This window comes from Pelodiscus sinensis, chromosome 1, assembly GCF_049634645.1.
Source record: "Pelodiscus sinensis isolate JC-2024 chromosome 1, ASM4963464v1, whole genome shotgun sequence".
Lineage (NCBI taxonomy): Eukaryota > Metazoa > Chordata > Testudines > Trionychidae > Pelodiscus > Pelodiscus sinensis.
This window is the reverse complement of record NC_134711.1, coordinates 152,444,341-152,467,299: the sequence shown is the minus strand read 5'-3', so window position 1 is coordinate 152,467,299 and position 22,959 is coordinate 152,444,341. Positions and strand designations below refer to the sequence as shown.

At 41.0% G+C, this 22,959-nt stretch overlaps 1 long non-coding RNA gene across 3 annotated transcripts in view; it reads right to left on the bottom strand.

Moving 5' to 3' along the window:
- Nucleotides 1-1,480: 1,480 nt before the first annotated feature.
- Nucleotides 1,481-22,959, bottom strand: part of LOC102453810 (uncharacterized) — a 102,015-nt gene continuing 80,536 nt past the window's right edge. The window contains exons 4-5 of one of the 3 annotated variants that reach the window (XR_012901142.1): nt 19,689-19,727; nt 1,483-2,247 (exon numbers count right to left, since the gene is read on the bottom strand). This is a non-coding gene — a long non-coding RNA (uncharacterized LOC102453810). Of the gene's footprint in view, nt 2,248-18,553; nt 19,652-19,688; nt 19,728-22,959 lie in introns of those variants that run through there. The other 2 variants (XR_012901144.1, XR_012901143.1) reach the window with 2 other exon arrangements.

Here is a 22,959-nt window from a genome sequence, read left to right as displayed (position 1 = left end):
GACTCTACACTGCAAGCAGTTATTTTGATATAATATTGAAATGATGTTGAGCTGGAGGACTTCTTGCTCTGACTCCTGTAACCCTCATTTTATGAGGAATAAGGGAAGTCAGAGGAAGAGTGCTCTAATTCAGATTTCCTGCTATGTAGACAGCACCAAAAGCCAAAATAAGCTATTTCAACTTAAGCTACGCAATTGACATAGCTCAAGTTGCATAGCTTATTTCTGCTTGAGCCCTGCTGTGTAGATGCACCCTAAGTACATGAGACTGTTACACAAATGTTTTATGAGGACTAAGAATGTGGTCCTGTTCCCAGTGTATTAAATGGCAAAACTCATTGATTCCTATTGCGGAATTAGACCTTCTATACACACTTTGGATATATGCTTAGGACTCAGTTCTCAACTGGTTAACTGCCCTTAGCTTTAGTGGCAGTAGGGAGTGGTCAGCCGTTCACCATGTGAGACCCCCAGCAATGGAACAGAAGCACTGTATTGGCTAATCATAAATACCGAGACAGGTTAGGGCGGTTCCCAAAATGTTCAAATAGGAGGAATGCACATAATTCACAAGACAATGTCAGGTTATTGCTGTATTTTAAAATGTCAGTCTTCTTTGGTACTAATAATCCCTTAAACCATAACTTTAAAAAAGTCATGGTTGATTCTATTTAATTTTACTTACAGGTAGTCCCCGGGTTATATGGATCCAACTTACATCGGATCCCTACTTACAAACGGGATGAGGCAACCCCACACTAGCTGCTTCCCCCCAGCAGACCAGGGAGACGTGAAGCTAGCGCTCCCCCCCCCCCCCCCCCCAGCAGACCAGGGAGACGCGGAGCGGCTTTTCTCAGCAGACACCTCAGCTTGAGAATAAAGGACTGAGGGAAGTGAGGTGTGGGAGAATAAAACTGAGCTCTGGAGAAATGTTTGGCTAGAGTTTCCCCTACAATATGTACCAGTTCCGACTTACATACAAATTCAACTTAAGAACAAACCTACAGTCCCTATCTTGTATGTAACCCGGGGACTGCCTGTACTTTGTTTCTGTTTTCTATTGATATAACTGAAGCCACTGAGATGGTTGTACCATTTTAACTGTACCAGTACATTTAAAGTGCTGTAACATATGTTCACGGACAAGTCCTGAATGGCTTCAGTATATTTCAACAGACTTCCAATACTCCTTGAAGTGAAGTCTCACTCAATTTACAGCAAAATTCAGTGTCCTAAGTGGCTCCTGCTGTCATTTGCTTTCAGAGAGAAAAGTGCTGTCCTCCAAGGGCACCAAACACCTCCTCTTCCTCCTCCTCTGCTCTTGCTGAGCAGAAAAGAGTAGGGGAGGATAGGCAGAAGATCAGGGTAAAAAAGATGCTCCTGAGTAAAATTTTCAAAAGCACCTGTTTTATTTCAATGGTTTTAAAAAAGCAACACAAGCACATCTGAAAATTTTTCCCAATGTTTCACAGAAGAAGTAATAAGAGGAATGCTTGGCTCCCAATCATAGCTTATGAGATTGCCAAAATTTTAATTGCTAAATGGGGTGCCCAACATACTTTCTGCCTGCCCCCTCTGGGTGGCCCTCCCTGCCTCTGCTGCCCCTGTAGGGACCAGTCACCTGCGTCCAATCTTTCCTCAGATAATTCCATTTGGGAGGGCAGAGATGCTGGTTTTCCTATTAGGATATATGTGCGGCCTTTCAGAGACTTTCATCCTTCTCCCCACATCTGATGGGGGCAAGGAGACCCTATCACTTCTATAGTGTTATCTTTTGCCAACTAACCCTCCCCTCTTGTGATAATGAAAATAAAACCCAACAAGCTTAACAAAGACCCATAGTATTTTTAATAATCAGTTTTCTCAGAAATTTCCTCTTGGGCTAACTTCCTTTAGACAGAGAAGGAAGGTAAGATGTTTTTATTAGCCCTTCACCTTTAATTTCAGCTGCGACCTCAACATTTTGTCCTTTTGCTTTCATTTCCACCTGCATTTTTACATCCTCAAATCATGAAAGTCCCTTTGGATTCATCTTCAGTCACTTTTCCTGTGAACAGATGGGATTGGGTTAGTCACCTTTAACTAGCCAAAGCATGCTGCTTCACAGGATTAGGTGGACAAAAATGCTGAACTGATTCATTGAAACACACTTTCCTTTTCAGACGCACTTCCTGACAGGGTTTCCTTGCTCTTTTCCCTTTGTTAACAGAAGGTGTATAATCCAGAATGCTGTTAAATTGTATCTGGCTGAAAATAGAGAAAAGAAAAAAGAGTTTGCATCTCATATTTCAGTTAGTACACCTGCCAGCATTTGGAACACTACCAGCCTGCCAACTGCAAGTTTTCAAAGGGTTATGATGCACTATTTGGGTCTTTAATGAAAAGCTCTGGACCCCAGAACATAAGCTTTTTGGTGTGGATGGTGTGTGCTGAATCATAATGTAACATTACACTGTCATTCCGTGACAAAGAATGAAAATGACTGAATTTATTATTATTTACTCCCCTTCAAATGTAGGGATTCCCAAGTTTCTATTAATATAATACTGCTTGTAAAATTCCAAAATGTAAGAAAGATGACATTTATATTTTCACTGTAATAATTCCTTGCTTTGGGAAAAATGTAGCAGTCAAGAAAGTTCTATTAAAATATACAATGTAGGTAACATTATTGTCTGAACTATATCTACAGTATATGGGAACTTTTAAAAATCTTGCTTAGACATAAATGATTTTTAAAAGTTTAAAATAATTCTATTTCTAGAATTCAGATTTTCAGGCCTAATATTGGATGGCAAGGTCTATAAGCCAGCAATGGATATACATATTTGATGGCTTGCACGGACCTGAGTTCCCTATTTTGAACCTGGACTAGCATAAAATATACTGCAAGGGAATTGATCTCTTGCAATACATTTCATAGAGGAGGAAAACACCATTTATTAACATAAAGATAATTGGAAGGGCAGGGAAGGGATAAAATATTTAAATATGAAGTCATCACAAAAATAACACATGGGGTGTAGATTCCTGAAATTAGTCACCACAGCTAAATTGGTGACTGAATCCTAGAGAAGACACATGAAGAATGCAACAACTGGAGGACTGAAGTGAATAGCTGATAGAACAAGAGAATGAGATCAAAGCAGTAAGGTGAAGATAATCCATAAACAGTTCAGAAATCCTAGAAGGACAGTTGATTTGGGTTTATAGATGAACAGAAAACCATTGAAAATATTGAAGATTGTTGTGTAAGAAAGCACCCATACACAAACACACTACCAGTTCTGGGCTATGTGCACCAATCAGTTATGGCATTGCTGTCAAGGGATAAGTAGCAAGATCAGGTTCAAGCCAGATCAGGATAACAGGAAATCAAGGTCAGGTACCTGACAAGTAACAGAGCTGGGAAAGACACAGTCAGAAGACAGATCTAGGATCCATAGAGAGCCAAGGTCTGAGGCTGAAGGAGGAAGTCTGCATGATTGCCCAGATAGCTCCCCCATGCTAGCTTCCTGGTTTATATACCAGCACAAACCAATCACCAAACTGTGCAGGGAGTGGAGGGTACCACTCAAGCCTTCATGGTTGGTATATCCTGCAGTTGCTAGCATCACAGCAGCCTTCAGCAGAAACCTGTCTTACGCATCTAATGGCTATATGGAAGCAGTGGGAACTCAGAACTCTTGTAATCCCATATTCTAGACCCACAGGGTCTTACACAAGCTTACCTAAGATGAACAGACTGTTCAAGATGCAGGTTAGTATGTGGGTAATTATAGAGGTTATTGCAACATGCCCACTTTCAGATTGCTGTGAAGATAGAATCTTCCACATATATCCTCTCACCTCTTCCATGTTTCTGCTATTAAAAGCATGTACATATTGAGTCTGATGTAGTACAATGAGAAAACTATAATGTAATTACATAGAGTAGGCCTGGGCAAAATATGGTCCACAGTTCAAATCCTGTCTGCCAAGCCACACGATCCGGCCCGTGGATTCTGCAGGAAGCCCCAGGCAGGATCCCATTTGCCTCTCCCCAACTGCACACCGCTCAGAAACATGGCTGCAGGACAGTTTTTCTTTAAAAACCGTAAGTCCAGAAGGGAGGGGGGAAGCTCCAGAGCACATGGCTGCTACCTTTGCTGGGGCAGGAAAGGCAGCAGTGTTCCCTCTAAGCTGTGCCACAAGTGATTGATCAGCCCTGCCCAGTCATAGGCTCCGGGCTCCATGCCCAGACCCCTGAGCTTCTGACTGGGCAGGGCTGATTAATTCCTGTGAAGCTGTGCTACAGCACAATCTGGAGGGAACACTGGCAGGCAGGGAGGATGATTCAGGAACGGCTGCTGGCTGGTAATTCTCCTGGCCACAGCCTGTTTCTCGTACCCCAGTCACTCCCTTCCCCAATCGTCTGCCCCCTGCTTCTGTTCCCTAATCTACATACCCAAATCCTCTGCCCCTGTCCTGTACCCATATCCCCTCCAAGATCTGGCAATCCACTGCCCAGATCACAGTTCCCTCCTGCCCTAGTTCACAACCCAAATCCCTGCGCCTCCTCCTGTACCCCAATTCCCTGTCTTAAGTCAGACTTTAACTCCAGTCTAGTGCCCCAGGTCACACCTGCCTCCTTCACCCAAACTCTGTCCCTTACCCCATGCTCCCTTCTGCACCCAACCTCCATCCCATACGCTGTAGCTCCTCCATTAATACCCTAGAAGATTGTGGCCCTCAACCACTTTCCAAATTGTTGGAGTGGCCTCCCCCCCATCAAAAATGTCAGCAAGTCACCAGGTCCTGATGAAATGCATCCCAGGATACTCAAGGAGCTGATAGAGGAGGTATCTGAGCCTTTAGCTATGATCTTTGAAAAATCATGGCAGACAGGGGAGATTCCAGAAGACTGGAAAAGGGCAAATAATGTGCCCATCTATAAAAAGGGGAATAAGAACAACCCAGGAAACTACAGACCGGTCAGTTTAACGTCTGTCCCAGGGAAGATAATGGAGCAGGTAATTAAGGAAATCATATGCAAACACTTGGAAGGTAATAAAGTGATAGGGAATAGCCAGCATGGGTTTGTGAAGAACAAGTCATGCCAAACTAATCTGATAGCTTTCTTTGATAAGATAACGAGCCTTGTGGATAAGGGAGAAGCGGTGGATGTCATATACCTAGACTTTAGTAAGGCATTTGATACGGTCTCGCATGATATTCTTATTGATAAACTAGGCAAATATAACTTAGATAGGGCCATGATAAGGTGGGTGCATAATTGGCTGGATAACCGTAGTCAGAGAGTTGTTGTTAGTGGTTCTAAATCCTGCTGGAAAGGGATAAAAAGTGGAGTTCCTCAAGGGTCTGTTTTGGGACCCGTACTGTTCAATATCTTCATCAATGATGTAGATATTGGGATAGAGAGTACGCTTATTAAGTTTGCAGATGATACCAAACTGGGTGGGGTTGCAACTTCTTTGGAGGATAGGGACATAATTCAAAATGACCTTAGCAAGTTAGCGAAATGGTCAGAGGTAAACAGGATGAGGTTTAATAAAGAGAAATGCAAAGTGCTCCACTTAGGAAGGAACAATCAGTTCCATACATACAAGATGGGAAGCGACTGTCTAGGAAGGAGCATGGCGGAAAGGGATCTAGGGGTCATAGTGGACCACAAGTTGAATATGAGCCAACAGTGTGATGCTGTTGCAAAAAAAGCAAATATGATTCTAGGTTGTATCAACAGGTGTGTTGTAAGCAAAACTCGTGAAGTCATTCTGCCACTCTACTCTGCACTAGTTAGGCCTCAGCTGGAGTACTGTGTCCAGTTCTGGGCGCCACATTTCAAGAAAGATGTGGAGAAATTGGAAAGGGTACAGAGAAGAGCGACAAGAATGATTAAAGGTTTAGAGAACATGACCTATGAAGCCAGGCTTCATGAACTGGGCTTGTTTAGTTTGGAAAAAAGAAGATTAAGGGGGGACATGATAGCGGTTTTCAAATATCTAAAAGGGTGTCACAAGGAAGAAGGAGAAAATTTGTTCCTCTTGGTTTCTGAGGACAGGACAAGGAGTAATGGGCTTAAAGTGCAGCAGGGGAGGTTTAGATTGGACATTAGGAAAAAATTCCTAACTGTCAGGGTGGTCAAATATTGGAATAAATTGCCAAGGGAGGTGGTGGAATCTCCCTCTCTGGAGATATTTAAGAACAGGTTAAATAGACATCTGTCAGGGATGGTGTAGACGGAGCTTGATCCTGTCTTGAGGGCGGGGGGCTGGACTTGATGACCTCTCGAGGTCCCTTCCAGTCCTATTATTCTATGATTCTATGATTGCCCATCCTGGCAGAGTTACCAATGACAAGTCTCTACTAGATCATCCATCCCATCCCTGACCATTCAGGACTGATTCCTATTATAATTTGTAGGTATCTTTCAATAAAAACTGCAGAGGCTTCCGTGACAGAAAATATTTTTTCTGAGGTTGGATGAGGAATTCTTTGTGTAGCTAGAGTTTTATGTTTGGCCAATAGAATGAGTGTAAGAACAGATTAGAGCTGAATCTATTTTAGATTTCTGTGACATATTGTGTTGCCCTCACCTCTGCTGTAAATCATTATAATCGAGATCTTTGTAATTGACTTATCATTAAGTGGCAGGTTGTGGCCCAAATTTCTAATCAGCTTCACTGTTGGATCTGCTAAATGCAAAGATTGTGCATTCTCATTCACCAAGGCTGTTCCTTGTGTATCTGCCAGTCACATCGGCTTGCTTCACCAACAAAATCAAGATATTAATATACCTTCAGAGCCAAGACAGCCATGGGAAAAGAAGATGGAGACTATTCTGCCTCTAGCATCAGCAAAATTATCAGCTGTGGTACATGAAACCAGAGAATCATTTGTTTTGGTGATGAAATAGGCAGAAAGAACACACCTTCATTTGTCAGGGACCAGGCTAAGTCTGCAGGGCTGGTGGCAAGAAAAACCCTAAAGAGTAGTAAGCCACAGAGAATGAATAAATGCAGAACTCCAGTATGTCATTTTCACAGTCGCTCTTTCCTGATTGGGAAAAAAATTAAATCAAACTTTAAACATTAGATCAATTGGCTTGCCTCCAGCTGCTTGTTCCTAAAACTTACCCCCCGGAAGAACTCTCTGCAAGCTGGCTACAAAGAGACAAAAAGGATGGATATAGACAACTCGATCTCATTCTTATTCCTGTTGCCCGAAAATGCCAAGTCCCAATGCCACTAGCTCCTAACTTAAAAGTCTACATTTTCAGAAGTGCCCTTAGTGCTGGAGACTTCTCTGTCTTCAAGACATCACAGTTTCCTTTCCTGTCTATGTCTACAGCATCCAGTACCACATGCCTTTAACTGCTTAAAGAAAACCAACAAACAATGAAAAAAACATGTCCTTCTCACTGCAGGTGTGTGGTTGCCTCACACACGCCACTTTAAATAAAAGTAAGTCCTGAGAAGAACAGAAGCACACATGTGACAGGAGCAAATCCAGTTTGCTAATTAGGGCTGATACCAGGCAGAATTTATTATTTAAAAATCTCTCACCATGGGGAACTCTCAGCATGTTCTGTGTCTAGCAGAGATTTTTTTTACTTTAAACAAATGCTGATTTCAAGTTGCTTTAAACTGAACTTCGGGGTAAGTACTTTTGTTGTTTTTGATGCTTTCATTGGAAATGGGTACAAAGGACCCCAACACAAGCCAAGGTACTAGGGGTCCAATATCTCAGGTCTGTGACACAACTAAGGCCCTGCTCCCATTTTTAGTTAATTACCAGACCTTATAGAGAACATACTGTGTGTAGGTCTCCAAGTGCTTTACAAAAGGTGACTGAGTATTATTATCCTTATTGTAGAGGTAGGGAAATTGAGGCACGGAGCAATGAAAGCAATAGTCAATGTCTGAACCAGCGAAAGAAGACAGGTTTCTTAAATCCTTGTCAGGTGTGTTTTCCCTGCCCTATCACCTTAGTTAATGTGCAGAATAGTCCAAAACCCAAAAAAGTCTATATGGTTAATACATCTGAACAGAAAGGAAACATTTTCATTGAAAAGTTTGTTATCTTTCATTCTTTTGACCAAAAAAACTGAAATCTTCAACTACATTTCACTTTGTTTCTTAGGGTATATCTCTACTGCACCCGTAGCTCGAAATAAACTATGCAATTTGAGCTACACAAATTACATAACTTATTTTGAGTGTATTTTGAAATAGCTTATTTTGTATTGTAACCCTGTCTACACAACACCAAAATTTGCAATAAACCACTATTCTGACACGTCCCTTATTCCTTGTGAAACAAGGTTTACAGGGACGTTGGAATAGCCAGCCTGTTATATTGTGAAATAACTGGCTTGCTTCAAAGACAAGGAATAGCTATTTTGGGATACCGGACATATCCTGAAATAATGCCACAGTGCAGATGTACCCTTAGAAAAATTTCCACTGCCTCCACTGGAAAGAAGGGGAGACAGGAAATAAGTAAGTTTGGAAGAGTTTTCCTAAAAACAAAACAATTTCTCTCTCTCAAAAAGTTTCAGAAATGTGTGTCAAGAAGCAGAGAGGAATTTTACAATCTGGAAAAAAATGTTTCAACAAATTATTTTACCTGGCTCTAGCAACATGTATCATTACTACCAGTTCGCTATGCTATATTTTATCCAGCAACTCTCCTTTCTTACTTGTCTTCCCTTTCCATGCTCAAAATAACATCCTCCTCAGACATCTTTTCTTGAATTGGCCGTTTTCAACAGACAATTTCCCTTGTCCTGGCAGGGTCACAGGCAAATTCTGCACAACGTGTATTTTCAGGAATCCAAGGGCTGAGATTTCAAAAGCTATCTATGGGAACTGTACATCCAAAATCATTCTGTGAAGGCAGCAGCCAGTATATGGCCATTAACTTCAAATTTTTAACAATCTTTAAAATAGACACACACACTTTACTAAACATGGCTCAGCAACTTAAGTAGAGCTGGTTCAAAATTAATTGAAAAATAGCATGTTTTTTAAAAAAATCCATGAACAATTTCAGCTCTAGTAAAGTTTCTCAGGTGTATGAACACTCTTTTCCCCCTTCAGCTTTTGATTAGATACAGGTTGTGAAATGTTGCATTTTCCCCACTCCTTGATTGGGTGCATTTGCTCCGGTTTTCACTCACACCAAGCTCTCTTTGAAGTTTTGAATGTTTTTAGAAGACAAAGAACTTTGTAAAATGAAAAACGACTATTTTGAACACTAAAAACCAGAAATACTTTTATATTTTCTCATTTTTGTGAAACAAAATTTCAACTGGCTGTACTTTTTGTTTTGAGTCATTTCCTCCCCACCCTGTCCCCCATGACATGGAAAGACAACACATCTTTTATTCTGAATCTTCATTGATCAGACATTTCTGCTCCCTCTGCCTATAAGTTTGTCTAGGAGAGATGGACTTCAAATATTTCAACAGACTTTCCTGAACCGGAGCCAGGCCTCTGACTAGAATCTGGTGTTCCATCCAGGACCAGATTATGAAATGGGGATTAAGTCCCTGCATTCCAGGACAGCAACACATGGTGGGGGGAGAAGCAGGTGGCCCCACGCACATTCCCAACAGGCTGGAGCCACAATCATTGTCAATAATGGAGGGAAGCTCTCTGTCCCTGCACTTGTCTGCAGGCTTTCCCCCCCACCGCTCCCATTGGCTGGGAATCTCAACCAATGGGAGTGGCAGGCCACTGTGCCTGCAAATGCAGTGTGGTGCGGAACCACCTGTTCCCTCTGTCAAATGGGAGCTGCACCAAGTGTGTGCCCCAATCCCCTATCCCTTCCGCACCCTGCTTCACTCCCAGACCCTACATCCCCACCCCTAGCCCGCTCACCCTCCCTCCCTCCCAGGCCCTGAATACCAGGCTGTTCCTGCACCCTCCCTCCTTGACGCCATACTCTCAGCCTGATTTCCAGTGGTGTACGCGCGAACACACACACAGAACCTCTTGTTTTTGGCCCCATCCCAGAGCCTGGAGGAGCCACAAAATGTACTAGTCTTGGGCCCCCAGTGGAGTTAATTTGGCCCTGACTCTAGCCATTCCTACTTCAGACCATGCTAGTGAGCAGGATTCATTTTCCTTATGCTTCTAGGGTCTGGGAGTGAAGAATACAGTCCAGCAAGCTGCCAGACATTTTTTATGTTCCTTTAAAGATACAGTGTCAAGGTTTTCAGTCTTTAAAATTAACCTATTTTCATATAATCAGAACAGGATTGAGCTTGCACATGTGCAGATGCAATTGGTAACATCATATTCTGTTCTCCCAGGCTGAAGTAATGTATCATCACTTACAAGAATGGAGCATGAAAGCAAGAGATTCAGAGCCAGAACTAGTGAGTTCTATAGTATTCCAAACCTGTATTTGATTTACTAGATTAAATTCAGGTTGTAAATGAGTGGAAACAGCTCCCAGGAAAGGAAGTAGAAGGTCTAGTCAAGGAACAGTCTGTTCCAAGACAGAACTTTTGCTTAGTCTGCCTTTCTATAAAGTGAGTATATTCATACTTGCATCACAAAGGAGTTGTGAAACTCCATCAATTGGGACTCAGATGTCCCAGAGAGGCACAGCCATGATTAAGTGACAGGGCAAAATGTCCCCCTCTCAGCAAGAGAATCAAGAGACATAGCATCTCAGGGAGGAATAACCACTCCTAGATTGCCCAAGCCTTCAGTAGGAACACATCCTCTGCTGTTATCAGTCAAGTGGTCATACTGGGTCAGTCCAATGATCTATCCACCCCAGTAGCCTGTCTTACAACAGTGGCCAATGCCAGGTGCTTCAGAGGAAAGAAATAGAACAGAGCAGAGCAATTATCGAGTGATCCATCCCATCATCCAGTCCCAGATTCTAGCAGTTAGAGGTTTAGGCACATTCACAACAAGGGGTTGTATCCCTGACCATCATGGCGAATAGCCACTGATTGATCTGTCCTCCATGCATTTACCTAATATTTTTTTGAAAACAGTGTTATACTTTTGGCCCTCACAGAAGTTGTGAGGAGAAGCGTGTTCCTCTTTGTGTAGAGATCGAAAGCTGAGTCTAGAAACTGGACCCCAGCTTCTCTCCTTCCTTCTCCATTCCATTCCCTTTGAGCTAGTGACCAACAGAGAACAGTCCTTGAACTTGGGGGAATCACATTGGTCCCACTGGTAGAAAAGGCTTTTTGGTTCTTACTGCCCTCTCCTTTTGTAAAATCTAGATCAAATGTCAGTGCTATGCTGAGATCTTCAGAGGGCAGGCCCTAAAATGTACTGGGGGTAGTGATATTATTCAATATAAATAACGATCTTCATCTCAGAAAAAGTATGGGGTCAGACTGAAATATTCCATTTTACACTTATAGGGAATACTGCCAAGATTATCCCTCCTCTGAGTTATTTTCTTGAAAGTAATGTGGATATTCTGATTAACAGAACATTTGTAAAATTTCACCCATCAAGAAAAGAAACCTGATGTTAAGTATGTGTACAGCCATCCTCATTGCTTGCACACCTACCAAATCTGCTGTATTTACCCTTTAAAAAGAAAAGAGAAACAAAAGTATCCAGCTATCAAGGTGAGACCTTCATCTGCCATTTGATTGCGTGCAATAGGTTGAAATGAGAATTCTATGACCTCTGTAAATCACATTATACTATGGCCACTGTTCTTGGCTTCTTTCACAACGAAAAGAAAAGGTTAATATAAAATGCAGTTTAAGAGATCTAGAGACATTCATTTATAAATTCAGCAGGAAGTGCTGGGATATCAGTTGAAAAGTTATTTAATCCTTTTAGGCAGCAGTATCAAGAGTTAAAGCTAGTTTTTGATCCCTTGTCAAGCCTTACATTTTCCTATGTTTTGAAATGCAACCCAGACAGAATGTTTGAGGCTTCTTGCTGCTGATTGTATTCAGCTCAGGTGAGTAAATACCACAGGTGCTGGATCTAGAAGAGTGCTGGGGGTGCTGCCATACCCTTGGACTTGAAGTGGCTTCCATCATATACAGGTTATCCAATGTGGTTCAATGCCTCTCAGCACCCCATGCAAATTTTTCCAGCCATCCTGGTAAATACTACTTCTCTAAGTTGAGCAGTAGAGTGAGTATTCATCCATGGAAACAGGGGTCAAATATTGCTCTGAGTTACATCCTTGCTACCTAGATTTCAATGTTACTTCATCTGTTTATGGATGACTATGTCTGCTAGCATAGTCCCTGTTCAACAAGGCACCTAAGCGTGCTGGTAACTAAGCTTGCGAGCGGTACCACTAAAATGAATGGGCTAATCATATGATGCAGGTTATACACGTGCATAAGCATTTTGCAGATGTGAGGAATGTATCAGCTTTGGTGGGGTGTGCTCAGTCTCTCTCCATAACTATGACTCCTAAATCAAAATTCAAAACTTGATGTATGGCAAGGCACTCAGATATGATGGTGGCAAGGGTGGGCTAAGAGCCCATAGAGAACAGAACTATGCCATAACATGGCTCGGTATCCTTGAAGCCGAGTTAATGCTGATCTAAATTAATAGAATTCTATTCAAGTCCATATGACCGCATGACTGAATGTGGCCTGTTAAACTGAACATTATTCCCAGCATTAGGTACCTCAAATATCAAAAATCAAATGAGTAATCAACTACGTGCCTGAAATGAAGCGGTCACAGAACTTCAGTGCGTCACAGCTGAAGATGCCAAGGTCAGGACCAACTCCTGAGAAACAGGGCAGACTCTCACGAGACTGGTGGTTATTTTTCCATAAGATATACAAAGCCAGAAACTAAAAGTAAACTTCTGCCTCAAGGCATGGAAGTCCAAACTGCAGTCTCCTGAAGCATTCCAGCCTTTGTCTCATCACTCAGACAGTGGAGCTACTGATGAGTGATTCTTTCAAACCGGTTTTATCAAACAAAGGGTTCCTCCAATCCCGAGAGATCAGCTGCATAGCCTGAACTATATATAACTCAGATCTTACCCAAAAAGCATGCTATTGCCAATCCTTTAATATTTAATATATAAAGGCTTATTTATAAGAGAAAAGAAAGGGGAGAGGCTTTCAATGGTTGAAGGAATCTTATATATACACACTATCATTGCTGAATTTTTGCATCAGGTTTGAAGCAGTGATGGTATGAACTGCTGGCTTATAAGGCCTCCGGTAACTTCCAAAAAATGGCACCTTTTAGTGTCAGTTCATAGTCCTGAGATCAGAGAAAGAAAGAGGCAAAATGGAGATCCTTCCAGTGTTTTTATACCTTCTCCCATGTGGAGGGAATGCTCTCAGTCTTTATTGGTGGGAAATTAGAGGCACAAGATGGAATCCAGAGTCACATAAGTCATGTGCCCTTACTTGGCTAAATAACTCACAGCAGTGGCCATTACCCATACTCTGGCTAAAGCGTCCAAAGGAAGGCTTGCCAGGCAGAGAGTCTGTAGTTCATTGTAAGACTTACATATTCTTTAACGTGCCAATAACTCAGATTGTTCATTCAGAATGTTCTGACCAGCCTGGATGTACATTACCTTGTGTGTGTCACGACAAGTGCAAGCACACTTGAAAAACAGGTATATAGTCAATATTTATAATTTTAGATACTAAGATATTAGTATTAGGGTTATACCAAATTCACAGTCAAGTTTGGTGCATTTCACAGCCACAGGTTTTTTTTTTAAAAAGTCATAAATTTCATGTTTTCAGCTATTTAAATCTGAAATTACCTGGGGGTGTAATTGTAAGGGTCCTGACCCATAAAAGAGTCGGGGAAAGGTGGGTTGCAGTGCTGCTAATCATGTTGTTGCCTTTTTTTTTTTTCTAATTCTCATGTCTTTTTAAAAATTGGCTTACTATCAGTGCAAACATTTATATTAGTGGCACTATGATATTTCCAACCCTTTTTTATTCTTTTCCTATTTTTTTATAACGTTACTGTATAACTTTGACTGCTACTGCACATTGGGCACATGTTTTCAGAGAACGAACCACAAGATCTGTTTCTTAAATGGTAATGGCTAATTTCAACCCCATCTTTTTGTATACATATTTGAGATTATGTTTTCCAATGTGTATTACTTTGCATTTACCAACACTGAATTTCTTCTGCCATTTTGTGGCCCAGTCATCTTCTCCTTTTTTATGAGAATACAGAGGACACTCTAAGGTGTGTGAACTTTGTGCTCCTCCACATCAATCAGCCTTTCCTCAGCCTTTAGTTTAAAAACAACTCAACAATCTTTATCATTTTATATGCCAGCAATCTGTTAACACTTTTCGTTTAGGTGGAACCCCATCTTTCCTTTACAGGTCTTCTCTTCCCAAAAAGTTCCCCAGCTCCTAATAAACCAGCCAATGCCAGATGGAAAATGCCAAAATATGAGGCCTCGTGTTTCCTTAGAATTTGTGACTCAAGACAAGATAGAAATTCTGGGAAAGAGCAGCTCAAACCCAGTTTCAAACATGAATTTTCTACTTATTACTTCCATCCTCTGGTTCAGATTATTACATTTGCTTTGCTGCAGCACTACTACCTGACTGGTAAATCAAGGTCAAGGCTGAGAGACACGCAAAAGGGTGACAAACAGCATAGGTTGTTCAAAAGCTTCAGAGGGGTAGCCATGTTAGGCTACATCTAGACTACAAGCCCCTTTCGAAAAAGTGAGCCGCTTTTTTGAAAGAGCACCCAGGCAGTCTGGATGTTCTCTTTTGAAAAAGACCCGTTTGCATTCAAGAATGCCTTTTTTCAAAAGAGCACTTTCGAAAAAAGGCGTTCTTCATCATAAAATGAGGTTTACCATGGTAGAAAAAAAATGCCACGTTCTTTCAATTTAATTTCTAAATGAAGGGGAAGTTTTTTTGAAAAAAGTCCACCTTTTACTAAAAAACCCTGTAGTCTCGACACACCCTTCGTCTGTAACTGGAAACACTTAAACAACGAATAGTCTAGAAGCACCTTAGAGACTAACAAAACATGTATATGGTATGAAGAAGTGGGTCGTGCCCACAAAAAGCTCATGATACATATTTGTTAATTTTACTGTGCTGCTAGACTATTCATTTTTCCAGTATAGGTTGTGTTAGAGTGGTATCCCAGAAACACTCAGCCGCATCCAGGAAATGAGTTTGTTCTTCTGCTTTTTTTGTGGAAGAGCAAACGCACTCTTTCGGAAGCCCCATATTCCTTATTCCACAAGGAAGAATGGGGCTTTCGAAAGAGGGTTTTTTCCTGAAATTTGGCCCAGTCTAGATGGGCCAAATTTCGGAAAAGTCTCTTCCAACAAAAGTTTAGGAAAAAGATATGCAAAATGCGCTATTTTTTACAATAGATCCTTGAAGTCTAGCCGCACCCTGAGAAGTATAGGGTCAGTCTGTATCTGACAGCCTAAATGTGATCTTTAAACACATTTATAGCCATCTTTTCTATAGAAATCCTTGAGATGAGGAACAAACATCCTGAACTCCACTGCTAGGGGTTGATCTGTTCCCAATACTTTTCATTTTGGTACCATTGTTCTTTCATTCCCCTTCAGTTTTTGAAGAAAGGATTCTGGGATTGCTCCTTTTGGGACTGCTCCTTTTGGGACAACGGTGACCCTCACAAGTCAATAACAGTCTGCTCAAATTAAAATAAACAGAACTTATCTAAATGATTCTGGTTGTCACAAAGCCAAGCTGAATGTATGTGGCAAACCAAATTGAAATATTGGCCCTCAAGATGTTATATTACATTGGTTTATAACAGGGACATTGCTTCACAGCCACATAACTGCAATAGGAAACTTATTAAAACATTATTATGCCTAGATTTTTTTAAATGTCCCTGAGTTGTATCTCTTTTCATTCTGTTTCAAATTAATGCAATTAGATGCAATACAGTATACGCCACCATGATTGGACCCAAAGGGTTTGATGGAGATTGTTGGGAGGAGTGACAAGATAGGAGGTCATCAAAATAGCACCCTATTGCCATCCCTTGATACTTGATGGAATCATGACAGCAGCTCATACACTAAATGACATGAATATTCATACAAATTATTTAAAATAATTTTGTGACATCGGAATGACTCTTCCTGTGTACACTGTTGTATCTCACCAGTGGTGAAGGGAGGGGAATGTCAAAACACCAGCTGACATAGAAATGAAACCCACCTGTTTTCGTCTTTCCTTTTATAGTGATTTATTTTTTTAATTGAACACTGCAGCTAGAATCTGAGTTCAGCAGCAGGCATAGGAACTGCAAACTTGTTAAAGAAATCAACCAAGTATTATTAATTCAAGACACTTTCCCCTGCTACCCGTGACCTTGCATGTCACCACTTCATTAATGAAACTACTTATTTTTATAAAGAAATGTGTACTCTGAAGTTTCCTTCCACTGAAGAGGGGTCCTATGGTAGTTCAGAGCTAGAGGAGATGAAAATACTGTACCCAACTTGTGGTGCTACCTTAAATTATTTCCACCCAAAACACAGACAAAGTAATTGGGTCATTCAGCATAGCCAGCAATGCTCTGCTTTTATATTGTTCCTAAAATCAATTCTCTGTCCCAAGCCAACCTCTTAGCCCATACATCCCAATCAATTCTCTCCCCCATCCCAAGATTCTTATCAATTCCCTAGTTTGTTCTCACAATTCTGCTAAACTCCTGTCTCTATCCTTCCCACTCCGACCGTCAATACATCTGTGCCACCATCAGCCACCCTCTTCAACTTCTTCTCCCGCCCAAGATTCTTCAATTCCCCTTCTGGACACAATCCACCATATCAATCAATCTTCTGTCCTATAAGACTCCCTAACAAACCGATTCTCAACCCAGCACCCAGGAGACCCAATCAAAGACCTTCTTAGAATGCCATTCAATCCAATCTCTGCCTTCTTCCCACCCCAGCCATTGTCTGGAAGACCAGATAATCAATCACACAATCCATTCTCTGCCCTTTAGGCACCCTCAACCAATCATCTCATCCTCCAGCCCAAAAGTCATTCCTTTGCTCCCAGTTAGTTTAGCTTTGGCCTATAGTTTCACCACATCTAATTAACCTTCTTCCCTCAGCCATCCCTAGACAATTAATCTTCTGTCTTTCCTTTTCCAATTTATCCTCCGTCTTAGTCACTTCATCCTCTTTCTCCTGCCACAAGCCCTCTGCTTATCTCCAGGCTTTTTTCAAGGTTCTCTGGCTCCCTTTTTCTTCTCTTCCATGGCTAATCTTGCTGAGGGGAGGGTGGAAGGGGTGTTATCCTGTTTGACACACACTCCTAGGTGCAGGCTGAGTCAGTGCTCCCCCTGCAGGCTCCCAGTGGTATTCAAAGTAGAGGAGGAAGCAGGCAAGAGGGCTGTAAAACTGTACACCACCCACTGAGAGCTTGATACTCAAATATATCATCTGGAAAAGGTCACCCTGTTGTTGAACCATGCTCCAACTCAGAAACATACAGCAGAACGGCCCCACCAGGAATTAACAAGGCTGGAATATGAAGTGAACAATAAGTAGAAAGGAAATCTTTGAAAATGAGCTGTGAACTGTGTGTGTGTGTTCTGGACACACTCTTAACTGCTAGGCAAAACATAAGCAGCAGGTATTAGCACAACATCTGTGCATCTCTGGCATACAGATCCTTGATGTGCTTTTTAGCAAGCAACGGCCAGGCATTTTTCAGTGAGTTGTTTAGCAGAGAGATTGAAAAAGCAGACCCATTAATCCTCTTTATTGCTTTGCTGTTCTAGATGTCACCAGAAGCTGCTCAGCAGCATTATATAACCTTGTAATTCACAACTGTCCATCATTTCTTTTATTTGTAATCAAATCTGGTCCAATTATCTGTGCTAAGATATGATCAGCATATGCCCTTTTTTGTCACTGGTCTTCCCTCTTCCTCCTGCTAGATGTGGATCATAATGCTCGTCTCATACTCTTGTTCAAAGCTTAAGCCCCTGCCTTCTACTTGCCTACCCCCTTCCTAACCTCCTCCCACACATGTGCACGCTCCACCTCTTCAGTCCTGAGTCTGTATTAGAATCAGAGTCTGTACTATACTTACTGTATCTGAGTAACAGATTGTTTTGTCTGTGATTAGACAGTGACTGATAACATAAATACTCCCAGAGAACAATGCTATCTCCAAGAGAATAATTTTTCTAATTGAGCAGTAAAAAATTAGTTTCTCTCCAATGAGTAGGATCCCTTGTTTTAATGTTCCCTTAAAGAAAACTATCATGGCAGACACACACACATTGGGGTTTAACCAAAGCACTGTGGATTTTGCCATTTATATTTGCTAATACCTACTGATTTTGATGGGACTTAAGCTTAAAATGAATAGGATTAGGGCTACTCACTTACGTCTTTTTAGAATCAAGTTCGTAGCCAGGCACCATCAGATTTAGGATGTCCCCAATAGTTAGATACACCTTTTATATAGTTAGAGGCTTTTTCATAATCCCTTCACCTCTTCATATTCCCAAATGGAACATTTCCACAAACTTAAGACGATTACGTTCCTCATCACATGTATTTTATTTCACACCACATACAGATCTGACAGTAGGGTCCATGCAATGTTTGTTTGCTGTGAGCAAATTATTCCACTGAATTTAGCCCCACAGCTGTCTTCCTAAAGATTGCTGATTACTCGAAACAATGCAGTTCACACTGAATTCACTTTGAGCTGTAGTACTCCATATTGTATGCATTGCAATGTGAGTTTATTCATGGAATTCCTGTGTTGGAAGGATATTTTCTAGACCTAGTTAAAAACATGGGTTCACCCCAGGGAAACTTTGACTGTTGGCAAACATTCAAAATATTTTTACCAAAACCTGAAAAAAAAAATCAGCTAAATAGAATAGTCTGATTTGGAAAAGCTGCTGCTCTGCCTCAAAGAAACAATTTTGAGTGCCTCGAGCTCCCATTCTCCTCTCTAAATCAGAGTCCGTGATTGGACATCATCTACCATGATACATCAAGCAGTTCACTATGGAAGTACCTAGTCAAGGTGCATTTTGGGAGATGTAGCCCAACTGATGCCTAATAAAGTCATCATTTTTAATAAGTTGGGGAGCACTTTAGCGGTTAACAACATTGCCAGCACAACAACGTATTTCTGAGTTTCATATCAACTCCATCTTTTCAAGGAGCTCAGCTCTTGTAACAGGTGTCTATTTGAGCGGAAGGAAGGAGGTGGAATATTCAAAAGCAATTCACACCAAACCAAACAGTGGTCTCCCCATCCAGAGAGGGGAAGAGTCACAAAAACACAGATGTTTGCTACATTTGCAGTTTAAAGGAAAAAGCATAGGGACAAGAGTGGGACCAAAGTCACTGTCACAATATCTGAAGTGATTTACAACCATGCATGTGAATCATCTCAGGTTAGACTGCCCAAAAGCAGGGCAAACACCCCAAACTATTGTGTCCCATAATTAGATATCACCAACTTTGGGCATGCCAGTCTATCACCAACTTTGGGCATGCCAGGCAAGATGGACGTAGTGATAATTGGTGGCTACATACCAAAGATCACAAGAGACACAGTTTGCTTCAGTCCCAAGAGACCAGTTACTTATCCCAGGTCAATTTGTACCTCATATCTCACAACAGAAGATAATGCTTGTAGCCAGTTCTAGAATAAAATAAAAAATAAAAGAGTATTTGCTTACTGGATTTTATGACTCTACTTCCGTTTCATAGCTCCAGACCTGTGAGAGGCCAAACAGCAAAACAGACAAAGAAAAATGGTCGTTAATTACCCCTTTACACAATGAAAACAATATATGCAAAAGAGCTTCCCGTTAGAATTCTGGAAGAAGGAAATAAAAATAGGGAACAAAGGCTTTGTATTGTGAGGTCCCACAATGGTCAATTTAGTTTTGACAGTCTTCTAAATGAACAGAAGACAATCCCTTCTGAAAGGCCAACAGTTTCATGGCAAAACATATTTTACAGTTACAAAGCAAAAACTTTAATATTACCTTACAGCTGCAACAAAAGTATAAGTGAGATTAATGTATGAAGCAGCCTATGAGCATTTCATAGAGTCTAAACACTCCACACATTGTCATAAATTCAATGTCCAGCTTAACCAAGTAACCCATAGGGAAACTGACTGGTTCCCAGCAATGAATTAGTCAGTACTTGGCTGAATACAAAAGCCTTGGCAAGAGCTGGCACCTAGTTTGCCAGCATTACAGTCACAATCAAAAGGAAACCAGAAGGGGACATCAAGCAGAGAGTTCTAGTGCCTGCTTCTCTGAGATGTCTGGGTTGTCAGAGGACACTGCTGTGAAAAATTCCAGGCCGGCATTCCTTGGAACTGAAGTGATATTGGCTCCCCCATGCACCAATACATAATCTACTCTCCATGCCTAGTCAGACCTTAGACTATCCTGTAAGCCTGACAAGAAGAGATCAACTAAAGTGGTGATTTTATTCAGTGGACTCTTTTCCACTGGGAACTAGCCTGAAACCATTTACTTATTTTCCATAAGCCACCAGTTGGTTATCAGCTGTAATGACAGTCAGTCAGTACTCACCACCCACTTTGATTGGCTTTGAACAAGCAACTTAAAGGTCAAAGGTTTGATTTGCCATTACCATTCTGCTGAGCAATTCCATTCCTGTGACCTGTTTGTTCCTAAACTTTATCATTTGAAGTTTGACAAATGGGAAAATATATTAGCTCCCCAAATAAAATGGTACAAGAATGCATGCCATCAGCTTGAACACTGCCCAGGGATATTTTAATATGTTTGTCATTGAAATCTCACTCATAAAAATGCTAATGTAAGGTATTAACATAAATGCACATCAAACAGAAAACAGACCTTTAAATTTATATTTAATAAAATTGTTATTGCATGATCATAAAATAAGTGCCGGGTGGTATTAAAATGTGTGTTGAAGTGTAACATATATATGCATTCTACATTTATAGCATTCATTCTCAGTAAGGACTGTCTATTTTGAATATAATGTTCAAAGGAAAAGGTCACTATGACTCAGCTGTTATCATTGTTCTGGAGTCAGAGGGGGGGTCATGCCAAGAACTGGACATGTTATACCCAGTGCAGCCATGGCAGTACTGTCTTAGGAGCTTGTTACATTACTCCGAGGGACTTCTGCCACAGCCACTTACAGCTGATTCCTCTTGGCAGAAATCCCAAAGAACAGGCACTGTTGCCTTCCCTAAACCTGCACCTTCGACCGAATGAGACTTAACCCTGTCCTCAATGAGACCAGGAGCAAGCTCGTTTTACTTCCGTTTGCATCATGTAAAGTTAAAAAAAAAAATCTTCAGCTGTTGTAAACTGGCATTTCAGAGTACATAGATCTATGTACACAGGCTGAATATCTGGCCCCTAATTTTTTTTAAACTTTACCCAGAAGGAGCTATTTTACTGAACGTGGGGACTGAGTTGAATTGAAGAAAGAGCCTTCTACATATTGATATTTACAATGGGGCAAAAACCTCTCAAGTGCTCTGTGGCACTGGTCTGCAATATGCTATTTAATATTGTTATTAGAAGCTGTCAGTTCCTTCTGGAAAGGCTGGTTTGTAATCACATAGATGTCAACTCAATTTCATCTGAAACTTCTGCCATGGGGAAAGGAGGGGGGTCATCTTTACAAGTCTGAAAACCTGCAGGTTTTTGACCCTTCTATTTCTCTTCAATTTGTAGAGTTACCCCTCTCCATTCCAACCCCACTATATGACCCAAAGGTCATTAATGTTCCATTTCCAAAGAGTTATATAGAAGCATAATTTTTATGTGGTCAGATTGGTCCAATTATTTCTTGAAGACACAAATGTATAATTTCCTATAAGTGCTTAAAGAAAATCAATATACCAAGTTCATAAATTATTTATGACTCGATCAGTCTGCTTTTTTTTTAATGCAACGGAACGACTCCTTTCTAGAACGGGATTCGAATTTCAACTTCCATTCATAAAGATAAAAAGGATGTACATTCGAACAGCAAGCCAGCTAGGGGCAATGCAAGTCCAAAGAGAATTAAGGTGTTCCTTCTTTCCGAGTTCATACATTTTTTCAGTCCTAGGATAAATGAACAGGGTCTATACTGTTAAAAAGTTGCATATGGTTCTTTCTTTAATTGCTATCTCCACATTTGCTGGGCAGTGGGGAGGATTATTGGTTTTGAAATATCAGTTGAATTAACTAAAGACATTTTCATGGGCTCATATAAAGTCTAACCTCATAATTAGAGTTTATGGAGCATCCAGATTTCTGAATGCTTATAGAGAAACATTTTACAAATGGTTTTTAAGTAGGTGTTAAAAAATTGCCATAATGCTACTGCACATATTTTGCAATAGTTCCCTTAATGTTATGCTATAACTGTGAAAGACTTACGGAGATGCGCCATTTATCACCCATGTTATCCCAGTAATTCAGATGCGGGGTGCTCAAAAATCTATGCTATTTTCCCCCAGTAACACTACTACTACGAAACATTTATAGAGTGCTTTTTGTCTTCAGAGTGCATTAGATCCATTAGCTAATTAACCCTCACCACAGCCCTTTGTGGTAAATACTTAAATCCCCTTCTCAAAGAGGAGGCAACCAAGCCACTAAGTGAATAAGTGATTCACCCACAGCCATGGAGTGAGTGAGGCTTAGAAATCAGCCTCAGTCTCAGTCTCACACTTACACCTCATGATCTTTTTAGATTCTTTTTCGTACAGGCAAAGTGGTCTCCATATTAGGCTAGAAATAGTTAGACTTGATAGCAAGCAAGGTTCAAATTCTAGAGGAGGCAGCTCGTCCTTAAGCCTTCTGACATACAAAACTGAACTATATGCAGCGTGCCATCAGTACGCCTTTCGGATGTGAACGTGAAATAACAATTCCCATCCTTTTCAGTTTGGGGCAACTGCATTAATATTCCTCCTGTGAGATACAGGAAGGGCAT